Raw genomic sequence first — 21,883 nt, forward strand, 5'->3', positions numbered from 1 at the left:
GAAGAGCCCAAGTGTGTTTTCCTTCCATGTGTCCGCCTCTGGAAGGAGTCACTCTGCTCCCTAGTGGGCAACTTCTGCATTGGGCCTGAGTAATTTGCTGAGCACAGCTGTGAACCACTGCATAACCATCCCCTGCGCCCCCCGGAAAAGGTGGGGTTATCAGAGCTTGTGTATTCTAAGCACATGAAGCAGCAACATCAAAATTAGAGACACCACTTAGACTCTGTGCGTGTCCCGGCTCTGCCCTTCCTCCGCTATCCCACACCGTCCTGTGGGTCACCTGGGCAAACGTCAACCAAAAGAATGAAGGCCCTGTCAGGAGAATGTGCACTTTCTCCTGGTGTGGTTCTGAACCTCACACTCCTGCCCCTACCAGCCCTTGGCTTTACCTCTCCTTCTCCCTGAGTATTTCTGACTTTTTCTAAGCCTCTGCTTCAACCCAGTCTTTCCCTTCCAGTGGAGACTCCAAGAGCTCTGCTGGGGTCTTAGAAAGCCATTCTCCCACACTGGTATTCCACATGTCTGCTCCCATACTGTAACCGTTTGGAGAAGGGAAACTATTCAACTTCAGTTCCTAGGGATTTGAAATTGAGTCTCAGGCAGGTGAGGGTTAGGACTGGGAGCCACGTGGACCTAAGCCAGCTTGGCACAGGTAGAATCCAGATGTAGCAGTCAGCTCTCCTTTCCCCTTTGGTCTTCAGTCCCACCTGGCGCTGCTTGACCACTGAGCACACAGTCCCACAGGACCTTTTTGTGAAACCCAAGTTGCCCTGCCAGTCATCAACGAAGCAGCTCTGTCATTGGCTGGACGAGCAGGGCAGGCATCTGCAGACTTCCCACTTCTGCTTTCTCCAGGAAATGAAGAGAAACTAACTCAGTCCCAGTGATTCATAATGAAACACTGTTGATGGCTGCTGTGTGAGGCCAGGTCTTCCCTTCCCCTGAGCTGAGCCATTGGAGGCTGGGGATGGAAGGACCCACACCATGTGACGTCAGCAGACTTTGAATGCCGCCCATCCAGGTAGGACTTCCTGCTCTTGGACAGGATAGGCCAGCCTGTTGGGGGCTGTGTGTTGTGGTGGGTACCTCACTGCCTCCTGCAAAGCCAACTGTGGGGCACATGGGTGACCCGGGTACCTAGTCTGAGTTTGGGGTGGTAGAGAAGAGAGGTGACTGGCAGGAAGTGGGCGGTGAGGGAAGCTGTTGTGATTAGCGCTACTCAGTGACTGTGTCCCTGGTTTTGTCACTTGTGGGCTTTGCCAAGCTGACCAGGCAGCTGCTCATTCCTTATTCTCTGGGCACAGGTTAAGTCTCCTCTTTGGGCTCTTCTAGGGGAGTGGGCGTCTGCCACAGCTGGGGAAACTAGGTCTGGCCTATGTGCCAGGTGTCAAGGCGTAGAGAGGGGCACTGCCTGCGACATTCCCCCTCTTTGTCCCTGTGACCATCCACGCTGGCCTTCAGGACAGCTGGGCAGACCTGGTCCTGCCCTTAGCTGGCTCTACCCTCGCCTCCCCCAGGATCTGGTAAGTAGAAGTCCCTTTAGGCCTCATTTCCTCACCTGAATTGTCACACCCAACCTTTGAATGTCAACTTTTCTGCAGAAACAGGAACAGTTCTCTGATTGAGGACTGATTCCCCTTCTTCAAAATCCAGCCTTCTCGAACCTTTGTCCCAGTCTCTCTGAAGTGATAACTAAGGCATTGCGTACTACCTTTCCAGGGAATATTTGCATGTCAGTATAATTGTCTATGTGTCTCCATCCATTTAATTGTTCAATGAACACTCAAAGCTGGCAAAGGGACAATTCACAGACAGAGGCCTGTGGTACTCTGTGCAGTGATGTGAAGTAGGTTGGAGGTGAGTGTGCAGGAAGGACAGGTAGGGCTCTCGTCTGCCGAAAGGAGACTGGAGGAGCCCGGACCTGCACTGTGGTTTCTGAGAATTGCTCTTAGAAGCCTTTGGACCCAGCTTGGAGTGAGGTGCAGGGCTCAAGTGTGGGAAAATCTTCCTGTCTGTCCATCCTGGATGTCTGGTATGAACTTCTATGGGCCTGGAAGAATTTTCTTTCTTTCTTTCTTTCTTTCTTTCTTTCTTTCTTTCTTTCTTTCTTTCTTTCTTTCTTTCTTTCTTTCTCTCTCTCTTTCTTTTTTTTTTAAAAATATTTTATTATTTTGTGCAGACTGTATGCATGTCTGTGTGGCACCTGCATGCAGTACACACAGAAGCCAGAAGAGAGTGTTAGATCTTTTGGGACCTGAGTTACAGATGGTTGTGTGCTACCATGCCAGTGCTAGGGACCGGATCCTAGTCCTCTAGAGGAGCAGCCAGTGCTCCTGACAGCTGAGCCATTCCCCACCCCCGGGAGCATTTTCAATATTGAGTAGGTGGAGGGACAGCTTAGACAAAGTCTAGAGGCCAGAGGGTTAAGAATACCTGACCCCATGTGCTGACCCCTGAGTTCTGTATTTAAAGGCCACCACTTCTTTGAGGCCCTTTGTGCATTCATCCTTTTCCTTCAGAGGAAGCTGCTGTCCCAGGATGGGCGTGACTGTCCCACTGTCCCCTGGCTTTTATTTCTGGTTTCCCACAATCTCTGTATTGTTTAATAATGTGTGGTGTTTGAATGAGAAGGCCCTCCGTAGGCTCATATATTTTAATACTTGGTCCCAGTTGGTGGAATGGTTTGGGAAGGGTTAGGAGGTGTGACCTTGTTGGAGGAGGTGAGTCACTGGGGGTGGGTTTTGAGGTTTCGAAAGTCTCACCCTGTTTCTGGTGTGTGTGTGTGTGTGTGTGTGCTCTCTCTGCTTCCTGGTCACATCTTAAGATGCATCCTAAGCTCTCCACTATTCCTGCCGCCATTCCTTTGCTCTGCCATCATGGACTCTAACCCTCTGGAACTGGAACCCCCAAATTAGCTGCTTTCTTTTATGAGTCTCCTTGGTCATGGTGTTTTATCAGAGCAGCAGAAAAGGAACAAAGACAGTATGTGGTTTTGTTTTAAACATTCTTGAACTTCATTAGCCTGAAATATATATTCACAATGGAGAGCTCACATTGTGAGCAGAGGTGGCTTTCTGTAATGCTCTCTGCTATATATATATATATATATATATATATATATATAGTGTGTGTGCACGTGTGTGCAGGTGCACTTCCCTGAGCATGTACATATGATGGGAAGACTTTGACATCATGTGTTTTTCTCTATTGCTTTCCATATCAATCATTAAAACAAGGTCTCTGAACCCAGAGATGCCCTTTTGAGTAGACTGGTTGACCAGCAAGCCCAGGAGATCTGCCTATCTCTGTCTTCCAGATACAGGGCTACAGATCTCTACTGCTGTGCCAGCCTTTCTGTGGGAACTAGGAAATTGAACTCGGGTCAACATGTTTACACAGCAAGCACTTCTACCCTATGAACCATCCATCTTTCCAGCCTGAGTTAAGTATTTTGAAGACTTGCTTGTCTCGAAGCTGTTTTTGAAATTTGTTTGTATTACTGCATATCCCTTTAATTTGTTAATATCTAGTTCTGTGTAGCATTCTATCCCAAGAACTTTGTTCTTTGAGAGTCTGCTCACAGGCACGTGACCTATTTCTGTTTTTTTTTTAACTGTTACAAGCAAAATGTACTAGGTTATATGTAAGAATTGCTCCAACTTGTAGATTCTAGAAATGGAATGGGCCACAGGTAAACTTACCTTCAGTCTTGGTGTGTACTCTGAAGATCATTTCCATGGTTCCCCTCACATGTAGATATGTACATGTTCAAGACCATTCTGAAAATTGGTACAGGATTTTCATGTTACCTATATATTACCCTCCTCCTGCCCCATGTATGGCTGAATCCATAGAAGTGGAGCCTACAGATGCACGGTGTGGACCATTTTACCTCCCCACCAGCAATGCAGCAGAGAGAGCTGCTCTGCTCCACATTCCTGCCAACACTTGACAGCAGCAATATTTTTTACAAAGTACTTTAGCCTTTTATCCAGTTGGAAATCAGTTTTCCCCTACTCATTGTGAAGTAGGAGTTAAAATGTTTTTTGTTGTTGTTGTTCTTGTTCTTCAACTTTGTCTTCTGAGATTTTTGTATGTGAATGCCATGTTTCTATCATTCCCACCTTCCCATCAAATGCCTTCTGTGTCTCCCTTCCCCAAATCTATGGACTCTTTATTATTGCTACATATACATACAGGTATATATGTGTATAAATATGCACACATGTATATGTAACCTGATTAGTTCATTTAACGCTGCTCATATGTGCATGTGTCCTGGACTGAGACTTGAGATTTGACACCCTAGGAGTGAGCTCATCCATGGGGAAAACTGTTCTCTCTCTCAGAGCCTTTGACCGCTGCAACTCTTCTTGTAGAGTTGGAACCCCGTGGAGTTTTCTCCGTCTATCTTGGCATGTCAGCTGGTGTTGCCATTTTGCTGGTCTTGTCCAGGTAACTGCTTTGCTGAAATTCATGTGCGTGTTTCCCCTGTCATGCCTGGGAGACATATTCAGCACAGGCATCCTGGCCTCTGCCTTTTACAATCTTCCCACCCCCTTCCATGACATTCCCTGAGCCTTTAGTGTAGGGGTTGCATTATTGATGCATGCATTGGTGTGGGGCATCCACACCAATTCCTTATTCTCTCCATTGTGAGCAGGGGTGGCTTTCTGTAATGCTTTCTGCTGCAAAAAAGGAGCTCCCTTCATGAGGGGTGAGAGCTGCACGTATCTGTACGTGCACACAGAAGTATTTAGGATGCAGTTAGAAGTCATGTTGGTTTAAGAAAACAACAGCAGTTTAGCTGGGTTTTATCTTTATTTAAAATTCTAGATGCGCCTCTACTCAGTGTCATGCCTGCGCCCTTTTCTCCTTTTCATGGCGTGTTAAGGATGCATTCTTTCAAGTCCATCATGACATTCCCCGCATCCACAACCTGAGATCATCCCATTTTCTTACAATTTTCTTCTTTGACCCAGATTCTCTCACATCTACTTTCAGATCATTTATGCATGCTCATTGGTTTTCTCACATGGATAGTCAGGGGTCTCAGTTGCATTTATTATGAAGGCCACCACTATGTAACAGCCCTGCAGTAAGTTAGGTCACCATCCACACTGTTTTAGCTGCCATTCCCAACACTATTGTCTGACTACTATTGCCAACACCAAGCAATATTGTTTACTGGGCTTTATTATGAATCTTCATGTCTGAAAAGAATCTTGCTATTTTCTTTCTTCTTCTTCTTCTTCTTCTTCTTCTTCTTCTTCTTCTTCTTCTTCTTCTTCTTCTTCTTCTTCTTCTTCTTCTTCTTCTTCTTCTNTTTTCTTTCTTCTTCTTCTTCTTCTTCTTCTTCTTCTTCTTCTTCTTCTTCTTCTTCTTCTTCTTCTTCTTCTTCTTCTTCTTCTTCTTCTTCTTCTGTACTTTGCTCTTCCATGTAGATTTCAGAATTAGCTTATTGATCTCAACAGAAAAGCAATGCTCATGTTTGAATGAAAACAGAATTCAGGGAGACGTCTTTTCTTTATGAAGATAACTCATGCAGCTCATGAACGTGGTTTGTCTCCCTATTTAAGAAGGTATTTGGAAATATTCCAGTAAAATTTGATGCTTTATCTCTTAAAAGCAGCATACATTTTGTTCAGATTGACTCCTAAGTGGTTTTTATTTTATATCATTTTAAGGTTTGTTAAACAGGAAGTTTTGTATTGTTGTTGATGAGCCTTTGTTACAGTGGGGTTGTTTGGGTTCTTATCTGGAGAAGAGGCTGTGGGAAGCAGAAGAAAGAGCAAGAGAGGAGTTTAAGAGCTTAGGCCTACCTCGACTTGATATGCCCCGCTTTGTTGATACCCATGGGTGACCTGCCCATCTGAACAAAAACAAAGAGGAATAGATGGTGTGTGTTGGGGATGGGAGGAGAGGAGGGAGAGGAAACTGTGGTTAGGATGTAAAATAAATGAAAAAAATTAGTTAATTATAAAGCAGAAGAAGAAAGAGCAAGGCTTTGGAACTTGTGCCATCATGGAGATGGGGTGATAGTGGCTTGCCACAAAGATACAGACAGGGTCAGAGATAGTGGAGGTTGGTTAGACTTTAAACCATGTTTTGAGACTGGGGTTTGAACACATTCTAGAAAAGTCAAAGGGATGACAAACCCAGAATGTCAGGACTCCTGGGTTGCTATGCACAGAGCTGGGCCAGATTTGGGAGGTGGTGTGGTTCAGGGACATGAAGGTAGAGATAGACAGGAACCTGAAAACCAAGTGTTGGTACCACCCCTCCCCCAGTCCTTGTTTGCATTAAGTGAACAAGGCAGTTTGGCCAACTGCGGAGGGAAGAAGACGCCACCAGATTCACTCTACATCATGGTGGGACCATCTCTCATTGCATTTATAATGAGGTCTTTGCATTTGCTATCTCCCTGAAAGTGTTTCAAACCACAAATGTCCAGACGGAATGTTTCCAGACAATATTCTTAAGCCTTTGAAACTTGGGCAGTCCAAATTGAGATGCACTGGAAATTTGAAAAGCATACCAAAGTTCAAGGATATTATGAATAAATATTAAAATCTGAAGTGTTTCACTAACACTTAAAATATTTGTAACTAATAAAATGGAACTATTTTGTACGTGAGACTCCTAGAACCAAGAATCTCCAAGGTCCTAGGAGCCACGGCTCACACCAAAATCCAAGGACGTTTAAATCATTGACATAAGATGCCATAATATTTGCATACAACCTATTCACACCTCCCTTATACTTTAAATGATTTAAAAATGCTTAACTTATCTAATGCAATGCAAATGAGATGTAAGCAGTTGTACTGCATTGATAGAGATCGATGACAAGGAAGTCTATATGCTCCTATTTGCAGATGCAAATTTTCCCGTAATATTTTGTGTTTCAAGTATAGAACCTGAGGATGTAGGGAGCCTACTGGGAAACATATTTATTTTCAAATGGATTTAATCTATTTACTTTTAGTTTTCTTTTATGGCTATATACATAGCTTGAGCTCATGGCAGGCTTTATGTTTGTATTGATGTTTGTATTGCATAGTGTCTGTCAGAGGCAGGGGAATTCTTGTTCTGTGATTTCCATAAGGAACATGATTCAAGAAGTATGAGAAGCCAGAGAAGTGAAGGGCTGCTAGCCCACCTAGTTCTAAGAAGGGCGTATTGATGCTAACGAGAATAGTTAGCATACTCCATAGTAGAGCCCACAGCGACCAAGCAGAGGTCATCTACACCCCAGGGTGAGACTAGTGTCACCCCATTCTACAGAGGCTTGTAGACGGCGAGTGAGCTGGGATTGATCCTGGTCATACCATGTCCTAGGTATTGGACAACACAAACACAAAGGCGTTGAAGGACTAGGACTCCAGATGACCATCACCGCGTGGCAGAACTGTGATGCTTCTCTTCACTAAGACCAAATGATTAACTAAACCATCCCTTAAAAATTCACAGTCTCACATGATGTGAAGGAAGCAAAGTCAAGCCAGCAAACGTCCTCTGCCAGCAGCCCTTATCAAAGTGGTGGTGACTGACACTGGGCTGTGGTGGAGGCAACTCAGGTCAAGAAAGAGGGCGATTCAGGCTGATAACATAAGAAAAATGTCAACATACCGTACGTTTATGATAGAATGTGGGTGGTTACATAATCCAGTCAACTTACCCATCAATTATACAGCATGCTTGGATGGGAATAGAGCATACAAAATACATTTTGTCATGTTTCCTATTCAACACAACTAGAAAACTTTCTAAATACACATTGACTATTTTTTTAAAATAAAAAATTGTCCAAATAATACTCTAATATCAGCTTTAAAATATATAAAACATCCTTAATGCTAGTTATTCCTTCTTACCCCATCTTCCACCCTCCTCTCCCATCCCTCCCTCCACTTAAACCCCCCTCTTCTGTTGGGAAATATTATTTTCAGGGGTGTGACTTTTGTTTATGCTGCATTTGTTTAACGCTGTGTTACTGTGCTTGTCTAAAACACCTGATGGTCTAATAAAGAGTTGAACGACCAATAGCAAGGCAGGAGCAAGGATAGGCGGGACTGGCAGGCAGAGATCATAAGTAGGAAAACGGAGGAAGGGAGGAGCAAGAGAACAATGAGAGGAGGCCAGCCACTCAGCTGCCCAGCCAGGGAGAAAGAAGCAAAGACAGGTCTCCAGAAATAGAGAAAGGTAAAAGCCCAGAGGCAAAAGGCAATCAAGTTAATTTAAGTTAAGAAAAGCTGGCAAGAAACAAGGCAAGCTAAGGCCAGGAAATCATAAATAAGAATAAGGCCTCTGTGTGTGATTTGTGTGGAGCTGTGCCCTCAAAAGTCAAAAGAGTAAAACACCTCACACAACATTCACTACCCATCTTCCCTCCCGCATCTGCCGGGCTCTGCTGTGGTCCTCTCTCCACCACCCATGGTCCCTTTCTGGTTCCCTGGGTTCCTCGAATGCTTCAAATCAAATGCACAAATCGAAGGACCTGCCCCTGAGGTCCACATGGGAGCGAAATCATATGATGTTTGTCTTTCTGGGTCTGGGTGACTTCGCTTAGGGTAATGTTTTCCAGCTCAACTGTTAACCTGTGGATTTCAGAATTTTGTTTTTCATTACATCTAAAGCAAATTTTCTCGTGCATAGGCACAGCATTTTCGGCATCCACTCTTCAGCTGGTGGGCTTCTAGGCTGTGTCCCCGCCCTTGCTACTGTGTACAGTGCAGTGACGGACATGGATGAGCCCGTGTCTCTGTGGCAGGAAGCAGTCTTGTGTATCTGCCCGGGAGTTGTACAGCTGGGTCACGTGGTAGATCTATTCTCGTTTTTGGGGAACTTCCACACCGATTTTCACGATGGTCGCAGAAATTTGCATCCCCATCAACAGTGAAAACGCCTTTCCCTCCCCCCACACCTCCACCAGCACTTGTTGGGTTTTGCTTTCTTAAAATAGCCATTCTGGGTCAGATGAAGCTCAGAGTAGTTTTAATTTATGTTTCCATGCTGGATTGTTAAGAAAGACAAACATTTACAAATATTCCTTAGCCACTGCTATTTTGTCCAAGGATCCTTTGTTCAGTTCCATAGCCCACTGTTTAGTTGTCTGTCTGTCCATCCATCCATCCATCCATCCATCCATCCATCCATCTATCTATCTATCTATCTATCTATCTACCTACCTACCTACCTACCTATTTTTGTTCCTGTGCATTCTAGACACTAATCCATTGTCAGGTATATATCTGACAAAGCTTTTCTCACACTCTGTAGGCTGCCTCTTCAGGCAGTTAACTGTTTTAGCAGAGAAGCCTTTTAACCCCTTATAGTCCCACTTGCTGATTGCTGGTCTCATTTCCTGGGCAGTTGGGATCCTATCCAGAGTCCTCCCATGAATTTCTATCCTGAAATGCACTCTCTGCTCTTTCTTCTAGAAGTGTTAGAGGTTCGGGTCTCACACTGAGACCTCTGATTCATTTGGAATTGCGCAGGGTGAGAGGTAAGGATCTGGTTTCATTTTTCTGCTGGTTGAATTCCAGGTTTCCCAGCACCATTTGTTGAAGATGCTGTCTTTTCTTCCATGCATGTTTTTGGCATCTTTGCCAGCTCCCGGTATCTGTAGTTACACAGAGCTATGTACGGATCCTCTATTCCATCCCATGGATCTTTGAGTTTGTTTTTATGATGTTACCATTGTTTTGTAGAAGAACTTGATAACAGGGGTTTGTCCAGCAGTGCTTTTATTGCTCAGGATTGTTTGGGGGTATTTGAGGCCTTTTATGCTTCTATATAAATGTTAAGATCTCATTAGAGAAAGTTCTTTGTGCTGCGGATTGTGGTTAAGGCAGAAACTCACACCTGGTCCAAGGGCTCAGTTAGAAATGAATCACACACACCCTCTGCTGCGAGGCTCAGGGATCACGGTAGAACGATCATAAGTCAGAGATCTGGGAGGACCAGAGCGGAACAGTGTTTTCTGGAAACAACAGGACAGCTGCACTTATGAGCGCTTGGCAGCTGTGTAGGTGCCTGCACAAGATGGAGCCAGTCAACATTTTAGTATGGTGTGTGTGTGCGTGCATTTGCGTGTGTGTGCATGTGCATGTGTGTGCATGTGCGTGTGGGTGAGATGTCTCCAAGCTCTGACCCGAGTATCTGTGGACGGCTGATGGTTCCAGGAGGAGGTAGGGTCAGGTTTCTTCAAGGGCATGGCTCCTGGTAAACGTGTCACTCTCCAGTGGGCGGTCCCACACCCAGGAGTATAAGGGCGACATAAACTGGACTGAAAGAGTTATGAAAACATAAAAGGACAGGGAATAGCAGTGAGATGGGGTGTGAACATAATAAAAGTACATTGTATGAAATTCTCAGAGAATTAATAAAATATATTAAAATATATCTGCAAAGAAATTTAGATATTCAGTAAACAATAAATGGGAAAAAAAGAGAGAGAGAGAGAAAACCATCCTGGAGGCTGACTGAAATGGCTGCTAGTGTCATAGCGTCACAGAGAGCCGACATCTCTGCCCCTGGCTCCCTGGAACTGTAAATAGAATCTAGGAGTGAGGCCCCAATGCAGCAGGTGAGGTGAGGCCGATATGACCAAGGTAGGGTCAAAGGTTTTGCTGCTCTGTCCCCTGTGTCTTACTTGCCTTTTTAAAAAGGAAAGACAGCCTTTGGCAGCTCCAGCCAGGGATGCTTCGGGAGCGAGGCCTGAATGAGCACTGGCTTCCTCTCAGGAAGGGGGTGGGAGTGGGGGATGAAGGTGTGTGTGTGTGTGATCTGTGCCTGAGCCGCATCCCTGAAGAAAGTGGGAAGGGCCGCGCCTGGGCCTGGGTAGCAATGATGAGGAGCTCCTCCATCTTCAGATGGAAGATGTCCTTCAATCAAGGGTAGTGGGTGGAGTAGGGACTTCAGAGCCACTCCCCTGCCACCAGAATGCAGGGCTGCTCCTTTCATAGGCCAGTGGGCTGTGACAGTTACTTTAGCTGAGTGTCCAGGCAGTGCTTGGCAGAGGGGAAGGGAGATCTATGCCCTTCAGAATGATAGTGCCTCTGCTTCTGGCAAGAAGGTTATCCCAATTGCGTGCCCCAAACAGGCCTTTTCTAGCAAAAGAATACGTCTTTGCTCACATGATTAACATCCCTGAACAGATTGATTTTTGATTGGCTTAATATGACTCATCCCCAAAACGTGTTAATGAAATCATTGTGACATTTCATAATTGATAGAAGCCTATTTGAGGAAATGTGAGCCCTAGAAAGAATTCTGTTCATGAGTCATGAGAAGTGGGGAAGAAATTGAGAGAGCCCCTGGTATTGCAGGCAGTGAGGGGACCCCACACTTGAGGAACTGGGGGCTGGGGAGGTGTCTAGGAGACTGCTAAGAATAGTCTGGAAGGCTGTGTGATTTGGTGTGTGCAGTCTCTGCTTTGCAGAGGCTGAGTAAAGGCAGAGGGTCAAGATGGAAGGACGTGAACAGTCACCTTGGCCAGATCCCATTGGGGACGCAGTGGGAAACTAGACAAGGAAGACAATGGGTCAATATTGCTTTAGGCTTGGAGCTTGGCTCTGTTCCTGGAGAATATGGGAGCCGTGTAGATATTCGAGAGAAGGAGCAGTAGCGTTATGGATCCACATGTCTAAGTCTGACAGTGTAGGGTGGAGTGGAAGGCTGTAGGCAGCCAGGCTTGCCATGGTAAGGTGGACGAAGGGCTGTGAAACAGGGATGGGCAATGTAGCATCTACCCCCACTCCCTGGAGTTGCCCCAGAGAAACCAGGCACCCGGCTTGAGTAGCGTTATTGGTTCTCTTGGCACTTCCCGTTTCTCGTGGGTTTCACTCTTGCCCCTCCAGGACACATAGAATGATTGGGTCTGCCTTAAGAAATAACCCTGGCACATTAACATGTCCTGGGGAGCTCATTCTGGTTAAAGAAGCGTTCAGCTCTCAGAGGAGAGGGTTATAGTCTGTGAACAGCATTGGTCTTCCTAGCGAAGCAGACCTGCGTAGGCAAACAGCTCCTTAGAGAACATCTATTCAAGCTGTTGTGGTAGGAACCTGAGTTGCAGAGGTAGGGAGACTCCACCTGAGGTTGACTCCTACCTTAAATGGAGAGAGAAGCATCTTGGGTAAAAGGTGCATCAGGAAGGGTCTGTTTCTCCATAGTGAGAGAGTGGAGCTTTTCAAAAAGCAGTGTTCTCAGGCCCAGAGTCCCCTGGTGCAGAAGAGAGGAATTTTCTTACAGCATGGGAACCAGAACTCCCAGCGACTGAGGGCTCGGCTCTTGTTTTGTGACGTGTTTGATAATCTCCAAGGTGGTTTGGCCCTCATTTTAAAGGGTTTCATGATCTCTGAGAATTGAGAGGTACTCATTCTTTTTTTTTTTTTTTAAAGATTTACTTATTTTTATTATTTGTTCATTGGTGGTTTTTTTTTCTGCATGCTTGCCTGTGTGAAGGTGTCAGATCCCTTGGAACTGAAGTTATAAACAGTTTTGGGCTGGCATTTGGATGTTGGGCATCGAACCCAGGTATTCTGGAAGAGCAGTCAATGCTCTTAACTGCTGATATCTCTCCAGCCCCGAGAGATACTGAATTCTTAAAAACGTCAAGCATGTGAACTTCCAGACATGCTTTACAACTGAATCTTTTTTTCCTATATTCTGAGAAAGTTATACGAGCTATTGAATTAGCTAAACAGAATGGTTGCGCAACCATCCAAGCTATCCAGGAAGGTCACAGATCTTCCTAATCTGAGCCAGTGACATCAGAGGTATAAAGGTGACAAACGAGGTGGGGGGAGCTGAGTCTGGAGACCTGTGTGACCTGTCCCTGCTTTCTGCCTCACACCTACCCTACACCCTTCCAGTTGCACAGAAGCAGACATACTTCAGCTCAGCCTCTCCTGTGCTGTCTTAGGTACTGTTCTAGTGCTGCGAAGAGACACCACGACCCAGGCAATGTATAAAAGAAAACATTTGACTGGAGGCTTCCTTAAAGTTTTAGAGGGTGAGTGGTCCATGATGATCATGGAGGGGAGTGTGGCAGCAGGCAGGCAGGCAGGGCACTGAAGCAGTAGCTGAGAGTGCCAGGGAAAGACAGAGGGTAGACACACACACACACACACACACACACACACACACACACACACGAGAGAGAGAGAGAGAGAGAGAGAGAGAGAGAGAGAGAGAGAGAGAGAGAACTGGGAATCGAGTGGGCTTTTGAGATCTCAAAGCCTACTTGCAGGGGCATGCCTCCTCCAACAAGACCATAGTTCATAATCCTTCCCAAACAGTTCCACCAACAGAGAAACCCTTCAGACATGTAAGCCTATGGGGGCCATTCGAATTCAAACCACCCACACACCTTCAATTTCCCTGACACACTTCCATGTGGCTTACTTCTGCCCCTGATTCTGCAGAGCTTCTTCTATCTCCCACTGTCTTACCAGCTCCACATCTTTGACAGACAGCTCCTTCTCTGGGCTCCCCAGAGTTGACTCTGTTCTCCTCCCAGTCTTTGTACCTGAGTATCACTTTCCCTGACTCTTGTTCCTGAGTCTGTGAGCAATTAGAGAATAGGCCTGGGTCCACAGAAAACAGGAGAACCCTACAGAAGCCAGGAGAAGCCAGTGGAAGCCAGCAGAAGCCAGCAGAAGGTTGCTGTTAGAAATCCATCTTATTGTTTGCTGAAATCACCCCAGAGAAGGTCAGCTAGGTCACCAGGGCCTGTCAGCCAGGCATTCTCAGCCCTGTCACGTGCATGACCTTCTCCAATCTCAGCTTTCTCTACTCTGGTTTCTCTTGAGAAACAGAGCATGTCCTCAAATGCTTACGCTGCCTGGATTGCCTGTCCCCTTGCCTCAGCTGCTCACCCCAACCTCACAGTACCCATCATGGCTCTCAGAACAGCCTTTCCAGATGTCCAGGCCATCCACAGGTTGGGTCACAGGTCTCTCCATGTCCTTGGGTAGGTAACTTGTTGCTCAACATCTGTTCAGCGGTTTCCCTGACTTCTCTGACAGCGAGTGTTGAGGTTTAAGGTGTGGATTTAGATGATGGTTCTCTTTCTATGACCAATAATCCAGTACAGAGCCTGGCAAGTAGAGTTTAGTCCATTGACTTAGGCTGCAAGACAGGGGTCTGTACTAAATGTTCTGGTGCCTCTGGAGTGGGTAGGGTTCCTGCTCAGATCCTGGTTGACTATGGTGTTATCTGGAGTCAACAGTGTTTGGTAAAAACTTTACAAGTTTAGCCTGGGTGTCCAAGGAGGTCCCTGTCATATTCTTTTCATGGTTGACTACTGTGTCAATCCAGCCTGGAGTGAAGGAATGGGAGGGTTTGCCCTTGATCCTGATGCTTGTTAGCAGTGTGGTTTTGGGTCTATCGCTTCCTCTCTGGAGTCTGGGATTCTCAGTCTTCCAAGGCCCATCCACACACATGGGAGTGATGACCCTCAGCTAGTAGATTTTCTGTGTTAGAAAACACGCGTCTTTCTGCTGGAAGATGTCATCTATGTGTGACCAGGCTTTCTGCGGCAACCTTTCCTGAGTCTCAGTGAGGTTAAGTCACATGTCAGCTTCTATGGTGCAGGGGTGTATGACTGGAGCTGAACCTCTTGTCATTGAGCTGCTCATGGCATATGCCATAGCTTAGGTTTAGGGTCTCAGGCAGAGGAAGCACTCCTTGGCCGTTTTTGCAATGTGGAAGTTGGTACACACACCAAGCAAGATACAAAGTAGCTCCTTCTGCAGGGTATGAAGAGTTCCTGTGTTCAGTTGCTGTTGCAAAAACCACAGAGGTGTGTGTGCTAGCCTTGAGCGCTTTATGGCCTGGGATTAGAAAAAGGAAGTCCTCAGTGTTTAAAAGTTTCTGTGGACCCAACTGGTTCCTGGCAAGGGTGACCCACTTACTTAGTCTTTAGGGGAATTCCAGAGCTTCTGGGAACAACCTGAGCTACCCCTCTCTTCTGGGACCTGTGAAGCAGACTGCAGGGCCCGGCTCTGCTGCTGTCTTCCTGAGGTACGTGTGTGGTGCTTGCCTTGGGTAGGAAGTGGGAATGCTTGTTCACGGCAGGGCTATGGGGAAGCACCAAGGGGTTTGATGGGGGCCATCTGAGAGGTCAAGTCCTGTGGTGGCCTGGTGCTTGCCCTGTTTCACCTGAGAAGCTGAGTATCCAGACTCCTTGTGAGCACCCTTGGGGATCCCCTTGCCTTGCTCCCCTTTCCTGCTCCTTAGTATGGCCATTTGTTTTACTACTCCTCATGTGTCCCCTGACAAAGGTTCATAGTTTTGGGGACTGTCCTCCCATTTCCCAGAGCTACCCACTTTCTTCAAGATAGTAAATCCTTACTTCCAGCCCTGGCTTGAACACTCAGGGTCACTTGTACACGACATCCATCCAGACCAGCTCCTTGCTGGGAGAAGCCTAAGATCTGACAGACCCAGTGGGCAGGTGAGGAGGGAGCCATGTAGGAGAGAAGTGGTGTCTTGGGTGGGACTGGGACAGTTTACCTTGCATTCAGGCTGGACCCTAAGGACTAATCAAATATCACTGTCCAGAATGTGGGAGGCACTGTGTGGGGGTTATTGGTGTTTTTTTTTTTTTTTTTTGAAGGCTGTGGGCAAGAGGAAGAAGTGTTTTTAGGACTGAACACACACTGGACTCAGGAGCTCATGTCTGGCCAACCCAGCAGTGTCTGTCACAGAGCAAGAGAGGTCTAGAGTAAACTCCTAGCTCAGCACACGAGCCCAGCAGACAGTTCAGGCCCCGGATGCATATGCTGCCTTTGGCCCTGGACCACATCCTACAGGAGTTCCTAGGTTCTCGTCCGTTCTGCAGTTCTCCTCATGTTCTCCAGCCCAGCCTTTCCCTACTGTCCGATCTTGGTACCCAGGCTCAATATTGTGCTCATTCTACTTTAGAGATGTCTGTTCGGCCCAGAGCTAGTCATTCATCAATCAATAACTGATTTCCCGTTACCCCATTGATTTAGTGCCTGCCACAAATGTGGCAAATGTTCCTGACTTCTCAGACCATATGAGATTTCATATCTCTCTGTGAAGGAGAGGGGTTTCTGACACACCTAGGGATCCGCTTTGTGTCACAACGACCCCCATGCGTCCTCATCGTTACAGAAAGGAAGGGAATTAAATCCAACTGCGCATGCAAAGCCCGTGTCACGGGCCCAGTGTGGAGAACTCACTAGATGAATGGGAAGGAGAGCAGACACACACGGACGGTCACTCTTCTACTCTGGGGCTCCTAGTTAGATAGAGGCATCCCTAGCTCTGGGGAAGACCTGTGACACGGGCGACCAGCACCTATTCCAGGAGCGGAGAAACTGGAAACAGTCAGAGGCAGACATGGAAGCAGGGAGGAGATTTTTATCTTCTGTTTTGTGGAATCGAGTTTTCGTCCCCAGGCTTCCCTTAGCTTCACCCAGCCCACCCTTGAGGCTGTTTCCCGTGCTTTCTTGTGCCAGAGTCTACAGTCCAAGACTAGTTTCTCCCTAAAGCACCTTCTGGAATCTTCATGTAAAAGGCTGATAAGTCACAGCACACAGCTCTAAAGGTCTGCCTGCCTGTAACTCAATAGAAATTCAGAAATGGCAGTAGGATCCACCCCTCCCCACCACCTCTGGTGTATGTGTGTGTTAGTGTGGGTGTGCTCACACACGTGTGCACATGCATGGGAGTCAGTGGTCGACCCTGGGTGTCTTTCTTCTTTTTTTTTTTTTTTTTTTTTTTTTGGATTTTTTGAGACAGGGTTTCTCCGTAGCTTTTGGTTCCTGTCCTGGAACTAGCTCTTGTAGACCAGGCTAGCCTCAAACTCACAGAGATCCGCCTGCCTCTGCCTCCGAGTGCTGGGATTAAAAGCATGCGCCACCACCGCCCGGCTCTGGGTGTCTTTCTTGACTATTCTCCACTGTATGTTTTGAGTTTGGATCTCTTATTGAAAGCTGAGTTCATTGGCTGGTGCTATGCTGGTCACCCAGCGAGCTCATTGGTTGGTTGTACTAGGCTGCCCGCCCTGTGAGCGCCAGCACTGGGGTTACAAACGTGTGCTGTGGCTCTGGCCTTTGCATGGATGCTAGGATGGGACCTTGGGTCCTTCTGCTTACGTGACAGGCACTTTACTGATGGAGCCATCTCCCCAGCCCTCAAATGTTTCCTTAGCAGCAAAGCATCAGCATCTCGGGAGTTTTCATAGGTTTCAGCCTTTTCAAGATGGCAGCTTGGGGAGAAGAGCCAAGAAATGCAAATGCTTTGTTTTTAAAATCCTGCCTGAGCTCAATATTTCTAGCAGCTCTCGAAACAGTGTGCTTGCTGAACACACTTGGTTGTTACACGTATACTCAGGCACGTATGCATGCACGCGCGCACAGACACACACACACTGAAATTAAACAAACAAAATCTTCTAATTTAGTGTGTGCAGTAAATGTCTTGTGCTGGCCCTGTCCTGAGAGACCCCTCCAGTGGCCCTCACCCCATATTGGTTCCTTTTTTCTCTAGGTAGGAACCAGTATTGGAACTTCCCTATGGTGCTTGCTTCCTGGTAAAGGACCATTACAACTGTTTCTTCTTGATGGTCATTACCCCGACCAACCTCACCTGCTCCGCCCTAGTTTTCCTTCCCCTGACAAACAGAACTGAAGCAGACACAGGTAAGGGCCAGGAGGCTGAGGGCTGTGGCCCCAGCTTCCTATCTGAGTCAGAAGCTAATTCCATGGATCCGTATTTGTTAGAAACTTCTGTTTCTCTGAAGTCTCGGTGTGTTCCCGAGAAGGTGAATCACATGTTTCAGTTCAGCAAACCCTGCTCCTCCACCCAGAGGGGACAGGCTATGTCTGGTGCTTGTCAGACCCCAAGTCCTGCATTCTTTGTTGTTTTGGTTGTAGCCTTGGCTGCCCTAGAGCATGCTCTGTAGACCAGGATGCCTTTAACTCACAGAGGTCCTCCTGCCTCTGCCTCCTGAGTGCTGGGACTAAAGGTGTGCACCACCACACCTGTCAGGCACACGCATTCTTTTTTAAAATTACTTTTAAAATAATACCAATCAAAATTCCCACTTCCTCCCCTCCTTCCACTTCCCTCTCACTCCTCCCACACCCTCCCCCCCAGCCCCCTCCAGTCCTAAGAGAGGGTAAGGCACCCTGCCCTGTGGGAAGTCCAAGGCCCTCCCCGCTACATCCAGGCTTAGGAAGGTATGCATCCAAAGAGAATAGGATCCCAAAAAGCCAGTACATGCAGTAGAGACAAATCCCAGTGCCATTATCATTGGCCCCTCAGTCTGACCCAATTGTCAACCACATTCAGAGGGTCCAGTTTGATGCCATGCTTGTTCATTCCCAGTCCAGCTGGAGTTGGTGAGCTCCCATTAGCTCAGGCACACTGTCTCAGTGGGTGAACCAACCTCTCGTGATCCTGACTTCCTTGCTCATATTCTCCCTCCTCAACTGGACCTTGGGAGCTCCGTCCAGTGCTCCAATGTGGGTCTCTGTCTTCATTCTTCACTGGACAAAGGTTCTATGATGATATTCAAGATAGTCATCAGTCTGATTACAGGACAAGGCCAGTTCAGGCGCCCTCTCTTTTACTGCCCAGGATCCTAGCTAGGGTCATTCCCATGGACTCCTGGGAACCCCTCCAGAGCTAAGCCTCTTGCCAACTCCAAATTGGCTCCTTTAATTAAGATAGCTCCTTCTCTGTTCCCATATCCGTCCTTTCTCCATTGCAACCATCTCACTCACCCAAGCTCTTCCTAACCCTCCCTTTCTCCACCCTCTCTCTCTCTCCTTCTCCCCTTCCCTCTACCTCCTGCCCCCATGCTCCCAACTTTTGCCTGGCAATCTTCTCTGATTCCAATTTTTAGGAGAATCTATATATGTTTTTCTTTGGGTTCACCTTATTACTTAGCTTCTCTAGAATCATGAACTATAGGCTCAATGTCCTTTGTTTATGGCTAGAATCCACCAATGAGTGAGTACATACAATATTCATATTTTGGGGTCTGGGATATCTCACTCAGGATAGTGTTTTCTACTTCCATCCATTTGCATGCAAAATTTAAGATGCCATTTTTTTTTCCCGCTGAGTAGTGCTCTAATGTGTAGAAGTGCCACACTTTTTTTATCCATTCTTCCATTGAGGGGCATCTAGGTTGTTTCCAAGTTCTGGCTATTACAAATAATGCTGCTATGAACATAGTTGAACAAATACTTTTGTAGTATGATTGGGCATCTTTGGGGTATATTCCCAGGAGTGGTATTGCTGGATCCTGAGGTAGGTTGACTCACAATTTTCTGAGAAACCACCACACTGATTTCCAAAGTGGATGCACAAGTTTGCATTCCCACCAGCAACGGATGAGTGTTCCCCTTACTCCACATCCTCTACAGCAAAGGCTATCATTGGCGTTTTTGATTTTAGCCATTCTGACATGTATAAGATGGTTTTTCTAAGTTGTTTTGATTTGCATTTTCCTGATAGCTAAGGAAGTTGAACATGTTCTTAAGAGTCTTTTGTCCATTTGATAGAATTCTCTGTTTAGTTTAGTACCCCTTTTTTTTAATTGGGTCAGGCACACACATTCTTTTATAATCTGACGCCTTGTTTCTCCACTGCATATCCCCAATGTCGGGTTGTTGAAGGAGCTGCGGGCCTCTTCCCACAGCCCAGCTCCTGGCCACCTGGCTAGCTTATGCCCCGAAATAACAACACACAAACTGTATTCTTTTAAACACTGCCTGGCCCATTAGCTCTGGCCTCTTCTTAGCTAACTCTTGCCTAACCCATATTTAGTAATCTGTATAGCACCAGTTTTACCGGGAAAGATTCAGCATGTCTGACCTGGTGGCTTGCTTCATCGCGTCTGCCCCAGAGAGCAGAGCTAAGGCATATGAGCTCACTTCCTCTTCCTCCCAGCATTCTGTTCTGCCTACTCCACCCACCTAAGGGATGGCCTATCAAAATGGGCCAAGGCAGTTTCTTTATTAGCCAATGACCTTCCTCCATCATCGGGTGCTGTGTGGGTCCTCAGATATAGCCTCTACTGAGCAGGCTGGCTGGTGTAGCCTGTGAGTGTGGTCACAGTGTGACTGATACATAGGATAGAGCCCATGCTTAGGACTATGTGCTGGGTGGACCATCTGGATATGGTCCAGCTTCATAGGGATGGCAGTTTGACTGACAGAAAGTGTCTCTCTGTGTTTGGGGAAATCATATGAAAATCTTAGAGTGATATTCTAAAGAGAGAGAGAGAGAGAGAGAGAGAGAGAGAGAGAGAGAGAGAGTATGTGTGTGTTGTACAGTTTACATGGAGGCTGATTTCTTCATTGGCTCACGTATTCCTTCACGTACTTAGTCAATAACACTTTATTAAGTACCTTAGTGTTTAGACCCGATGCTCCTTAGACATGTGCCCTTGGGAGTAAGACCACAGAAAGTAGCTGAGCCCCTTGCAAGGAAACAAAAGGCAAGAACATACTGGAATCTGACTTCAGAATAGCAGCCTTGGAGGGACTCTGGAGTGGGCTGAACGAATAACACCCTTAGCTCCTCACTTTGTAGCAGTCACAACCAGAAGCTACAGGGAGGTGTTTGCTTTGTGTCTGTTGTACTTGTAAAATCAGCAGGATTTGAGAACTAAATGGTATTGGGAGGATTGGAGACAAGGGGGAGGTAATTAGGGTGAACGAGACCAAAGTGTCCCATGCACATGTGTAAAAATGTCATAAAGAAATCCATTATTTTATAAAATAAATATATGTTAATAAAATAACTGGGACTATCCAACATACAGTATGTCCTTGTGCCCAGTGGTGGTAGGAAAAAGCTCACTAAAAACATGATCCAGAGCCTAGACAGTGTACCGACTTTTAGAGCTGGCTCTTTCCTCTTTGGAATATAGGAAAACATTGTGGCTCATCATTTAGATGGGAAGATTGTTTGTAATGGTGAGTAACTGGCCTAAGTGTGTGGAATCATTAATGGTCATCACTCTTCAGCTTTGACAACCTTCACAGCCAGTAGAGTGAGGATCCTTTGGAAGGCAGTTCAGTTCAAAAGAATTCAGTCCATCTAAACTCCTGAAGTCTGACCTCAGGAGTTTATTTTAGGCATATTTAAGCACAGCGCAATTTGGTGAAAAATATTCTGGTGACGATAACAGCTATTCTGTTGGTAACTCAATCCCATGTGCACGACAAAGCATACATAAATCCCGAGGAACAAAATAAGCTAAATACAGATCTACATCGAAATTCTTTGTAAAGCCCACGAAGATAGGTCTTGTCTGTTTGTTTTTTTAAAAAATAATTTATTTGACTTTATTTTATGTGCATTAGTGTGAGGGTGTCAGATTCTTTGGAACTGGAGTTACAGACAGGTGTGTGAGCTGCCATGTGGGTGCTGGGAGTTGAACCTGGGTCCTCTGGGAGAGCAGCCAGTGCTCTTAACCGCTGAGCCATCTCTCCAGTTCGAGGATAGTTTTTATAGCCACACAGATAGTGCAAAGGTCGCCAGGCAAGAAGCACATCTGCTCCCAGCCTTTCAGGTGGAAAACAGGTCCCCAATGTGCTTAACTCCAGTGTCCCCTAGAGCCTGTGTGTGAGCACAAAGACCTTCACGCCTCCTACATTCAGTCTCCATGGAGACGTTAAGGGGAATGAAAAAAATTCATTATAACAAAACAAAATCAATTATGAAGCAGTTTATAAGAGAAAAATATCCCTAGAAGATATTTGTATTTTTTCTTGTGAGTATCTATGTTTATTTGTATGGGTGTATGTGTGTATATGCATGTATATGGAGGTCAGAGGTCAGATTTCAGTATCTTTCCATTTTTTTTTCAAGAAAAGGTTTAATTATT

The 21,883-nt window shown here is 46.2% G+C and overlaps 1 protein-coding gene across 5 annotated transcripts in view; it reads left to right on the forward strand.

The window, feature by feature from the left end:
- The first annotated feature begins 891 nt into the window (after positions 1 to 891).
- Positions 892 to 21,883, forward strand: part of Wdfy4 (WDFY family member 4) — a 222,821-nt gene continuing 201,829 nt past the window's right edge. For 2 of the 5 annotated variants that reach the window (XM_050140689.1, XM_050140693.1), the window contains exons 1-2: positions 9,157 to 9,508; positions 17,527 to 17,678. The gene's annotated coding sequence lies outside the window, so the exon portion shown is untranslated. Of the gene's footprint in view, positions 1,022 to 9,155; positions 9,509 to 17,526; positions 17,679 to 21,883 lie in introns of those variants that run through there. The other 3 variants (XM_050140690.1, XM_050140692.1, XM_050140691.1) reach the window with 3 other exon arrangements.

The sequence above is a fragment of the Alexandromys fortis genome, unplaced genomic scaffold (assembly GCF_014885135.2).
Source record: "Alexandromys fortis isolate MF-2015 unplaced genomic scaffold, M_Fortis_MF-2015_v1.1 scaffold_46, whole genome shotgun sequence".
NCBI lineage: Eukaryota > Metazoa > Chordata > Mammalia > Rodentia > Cricetidae > Alexandromys > Alexandromys fortis.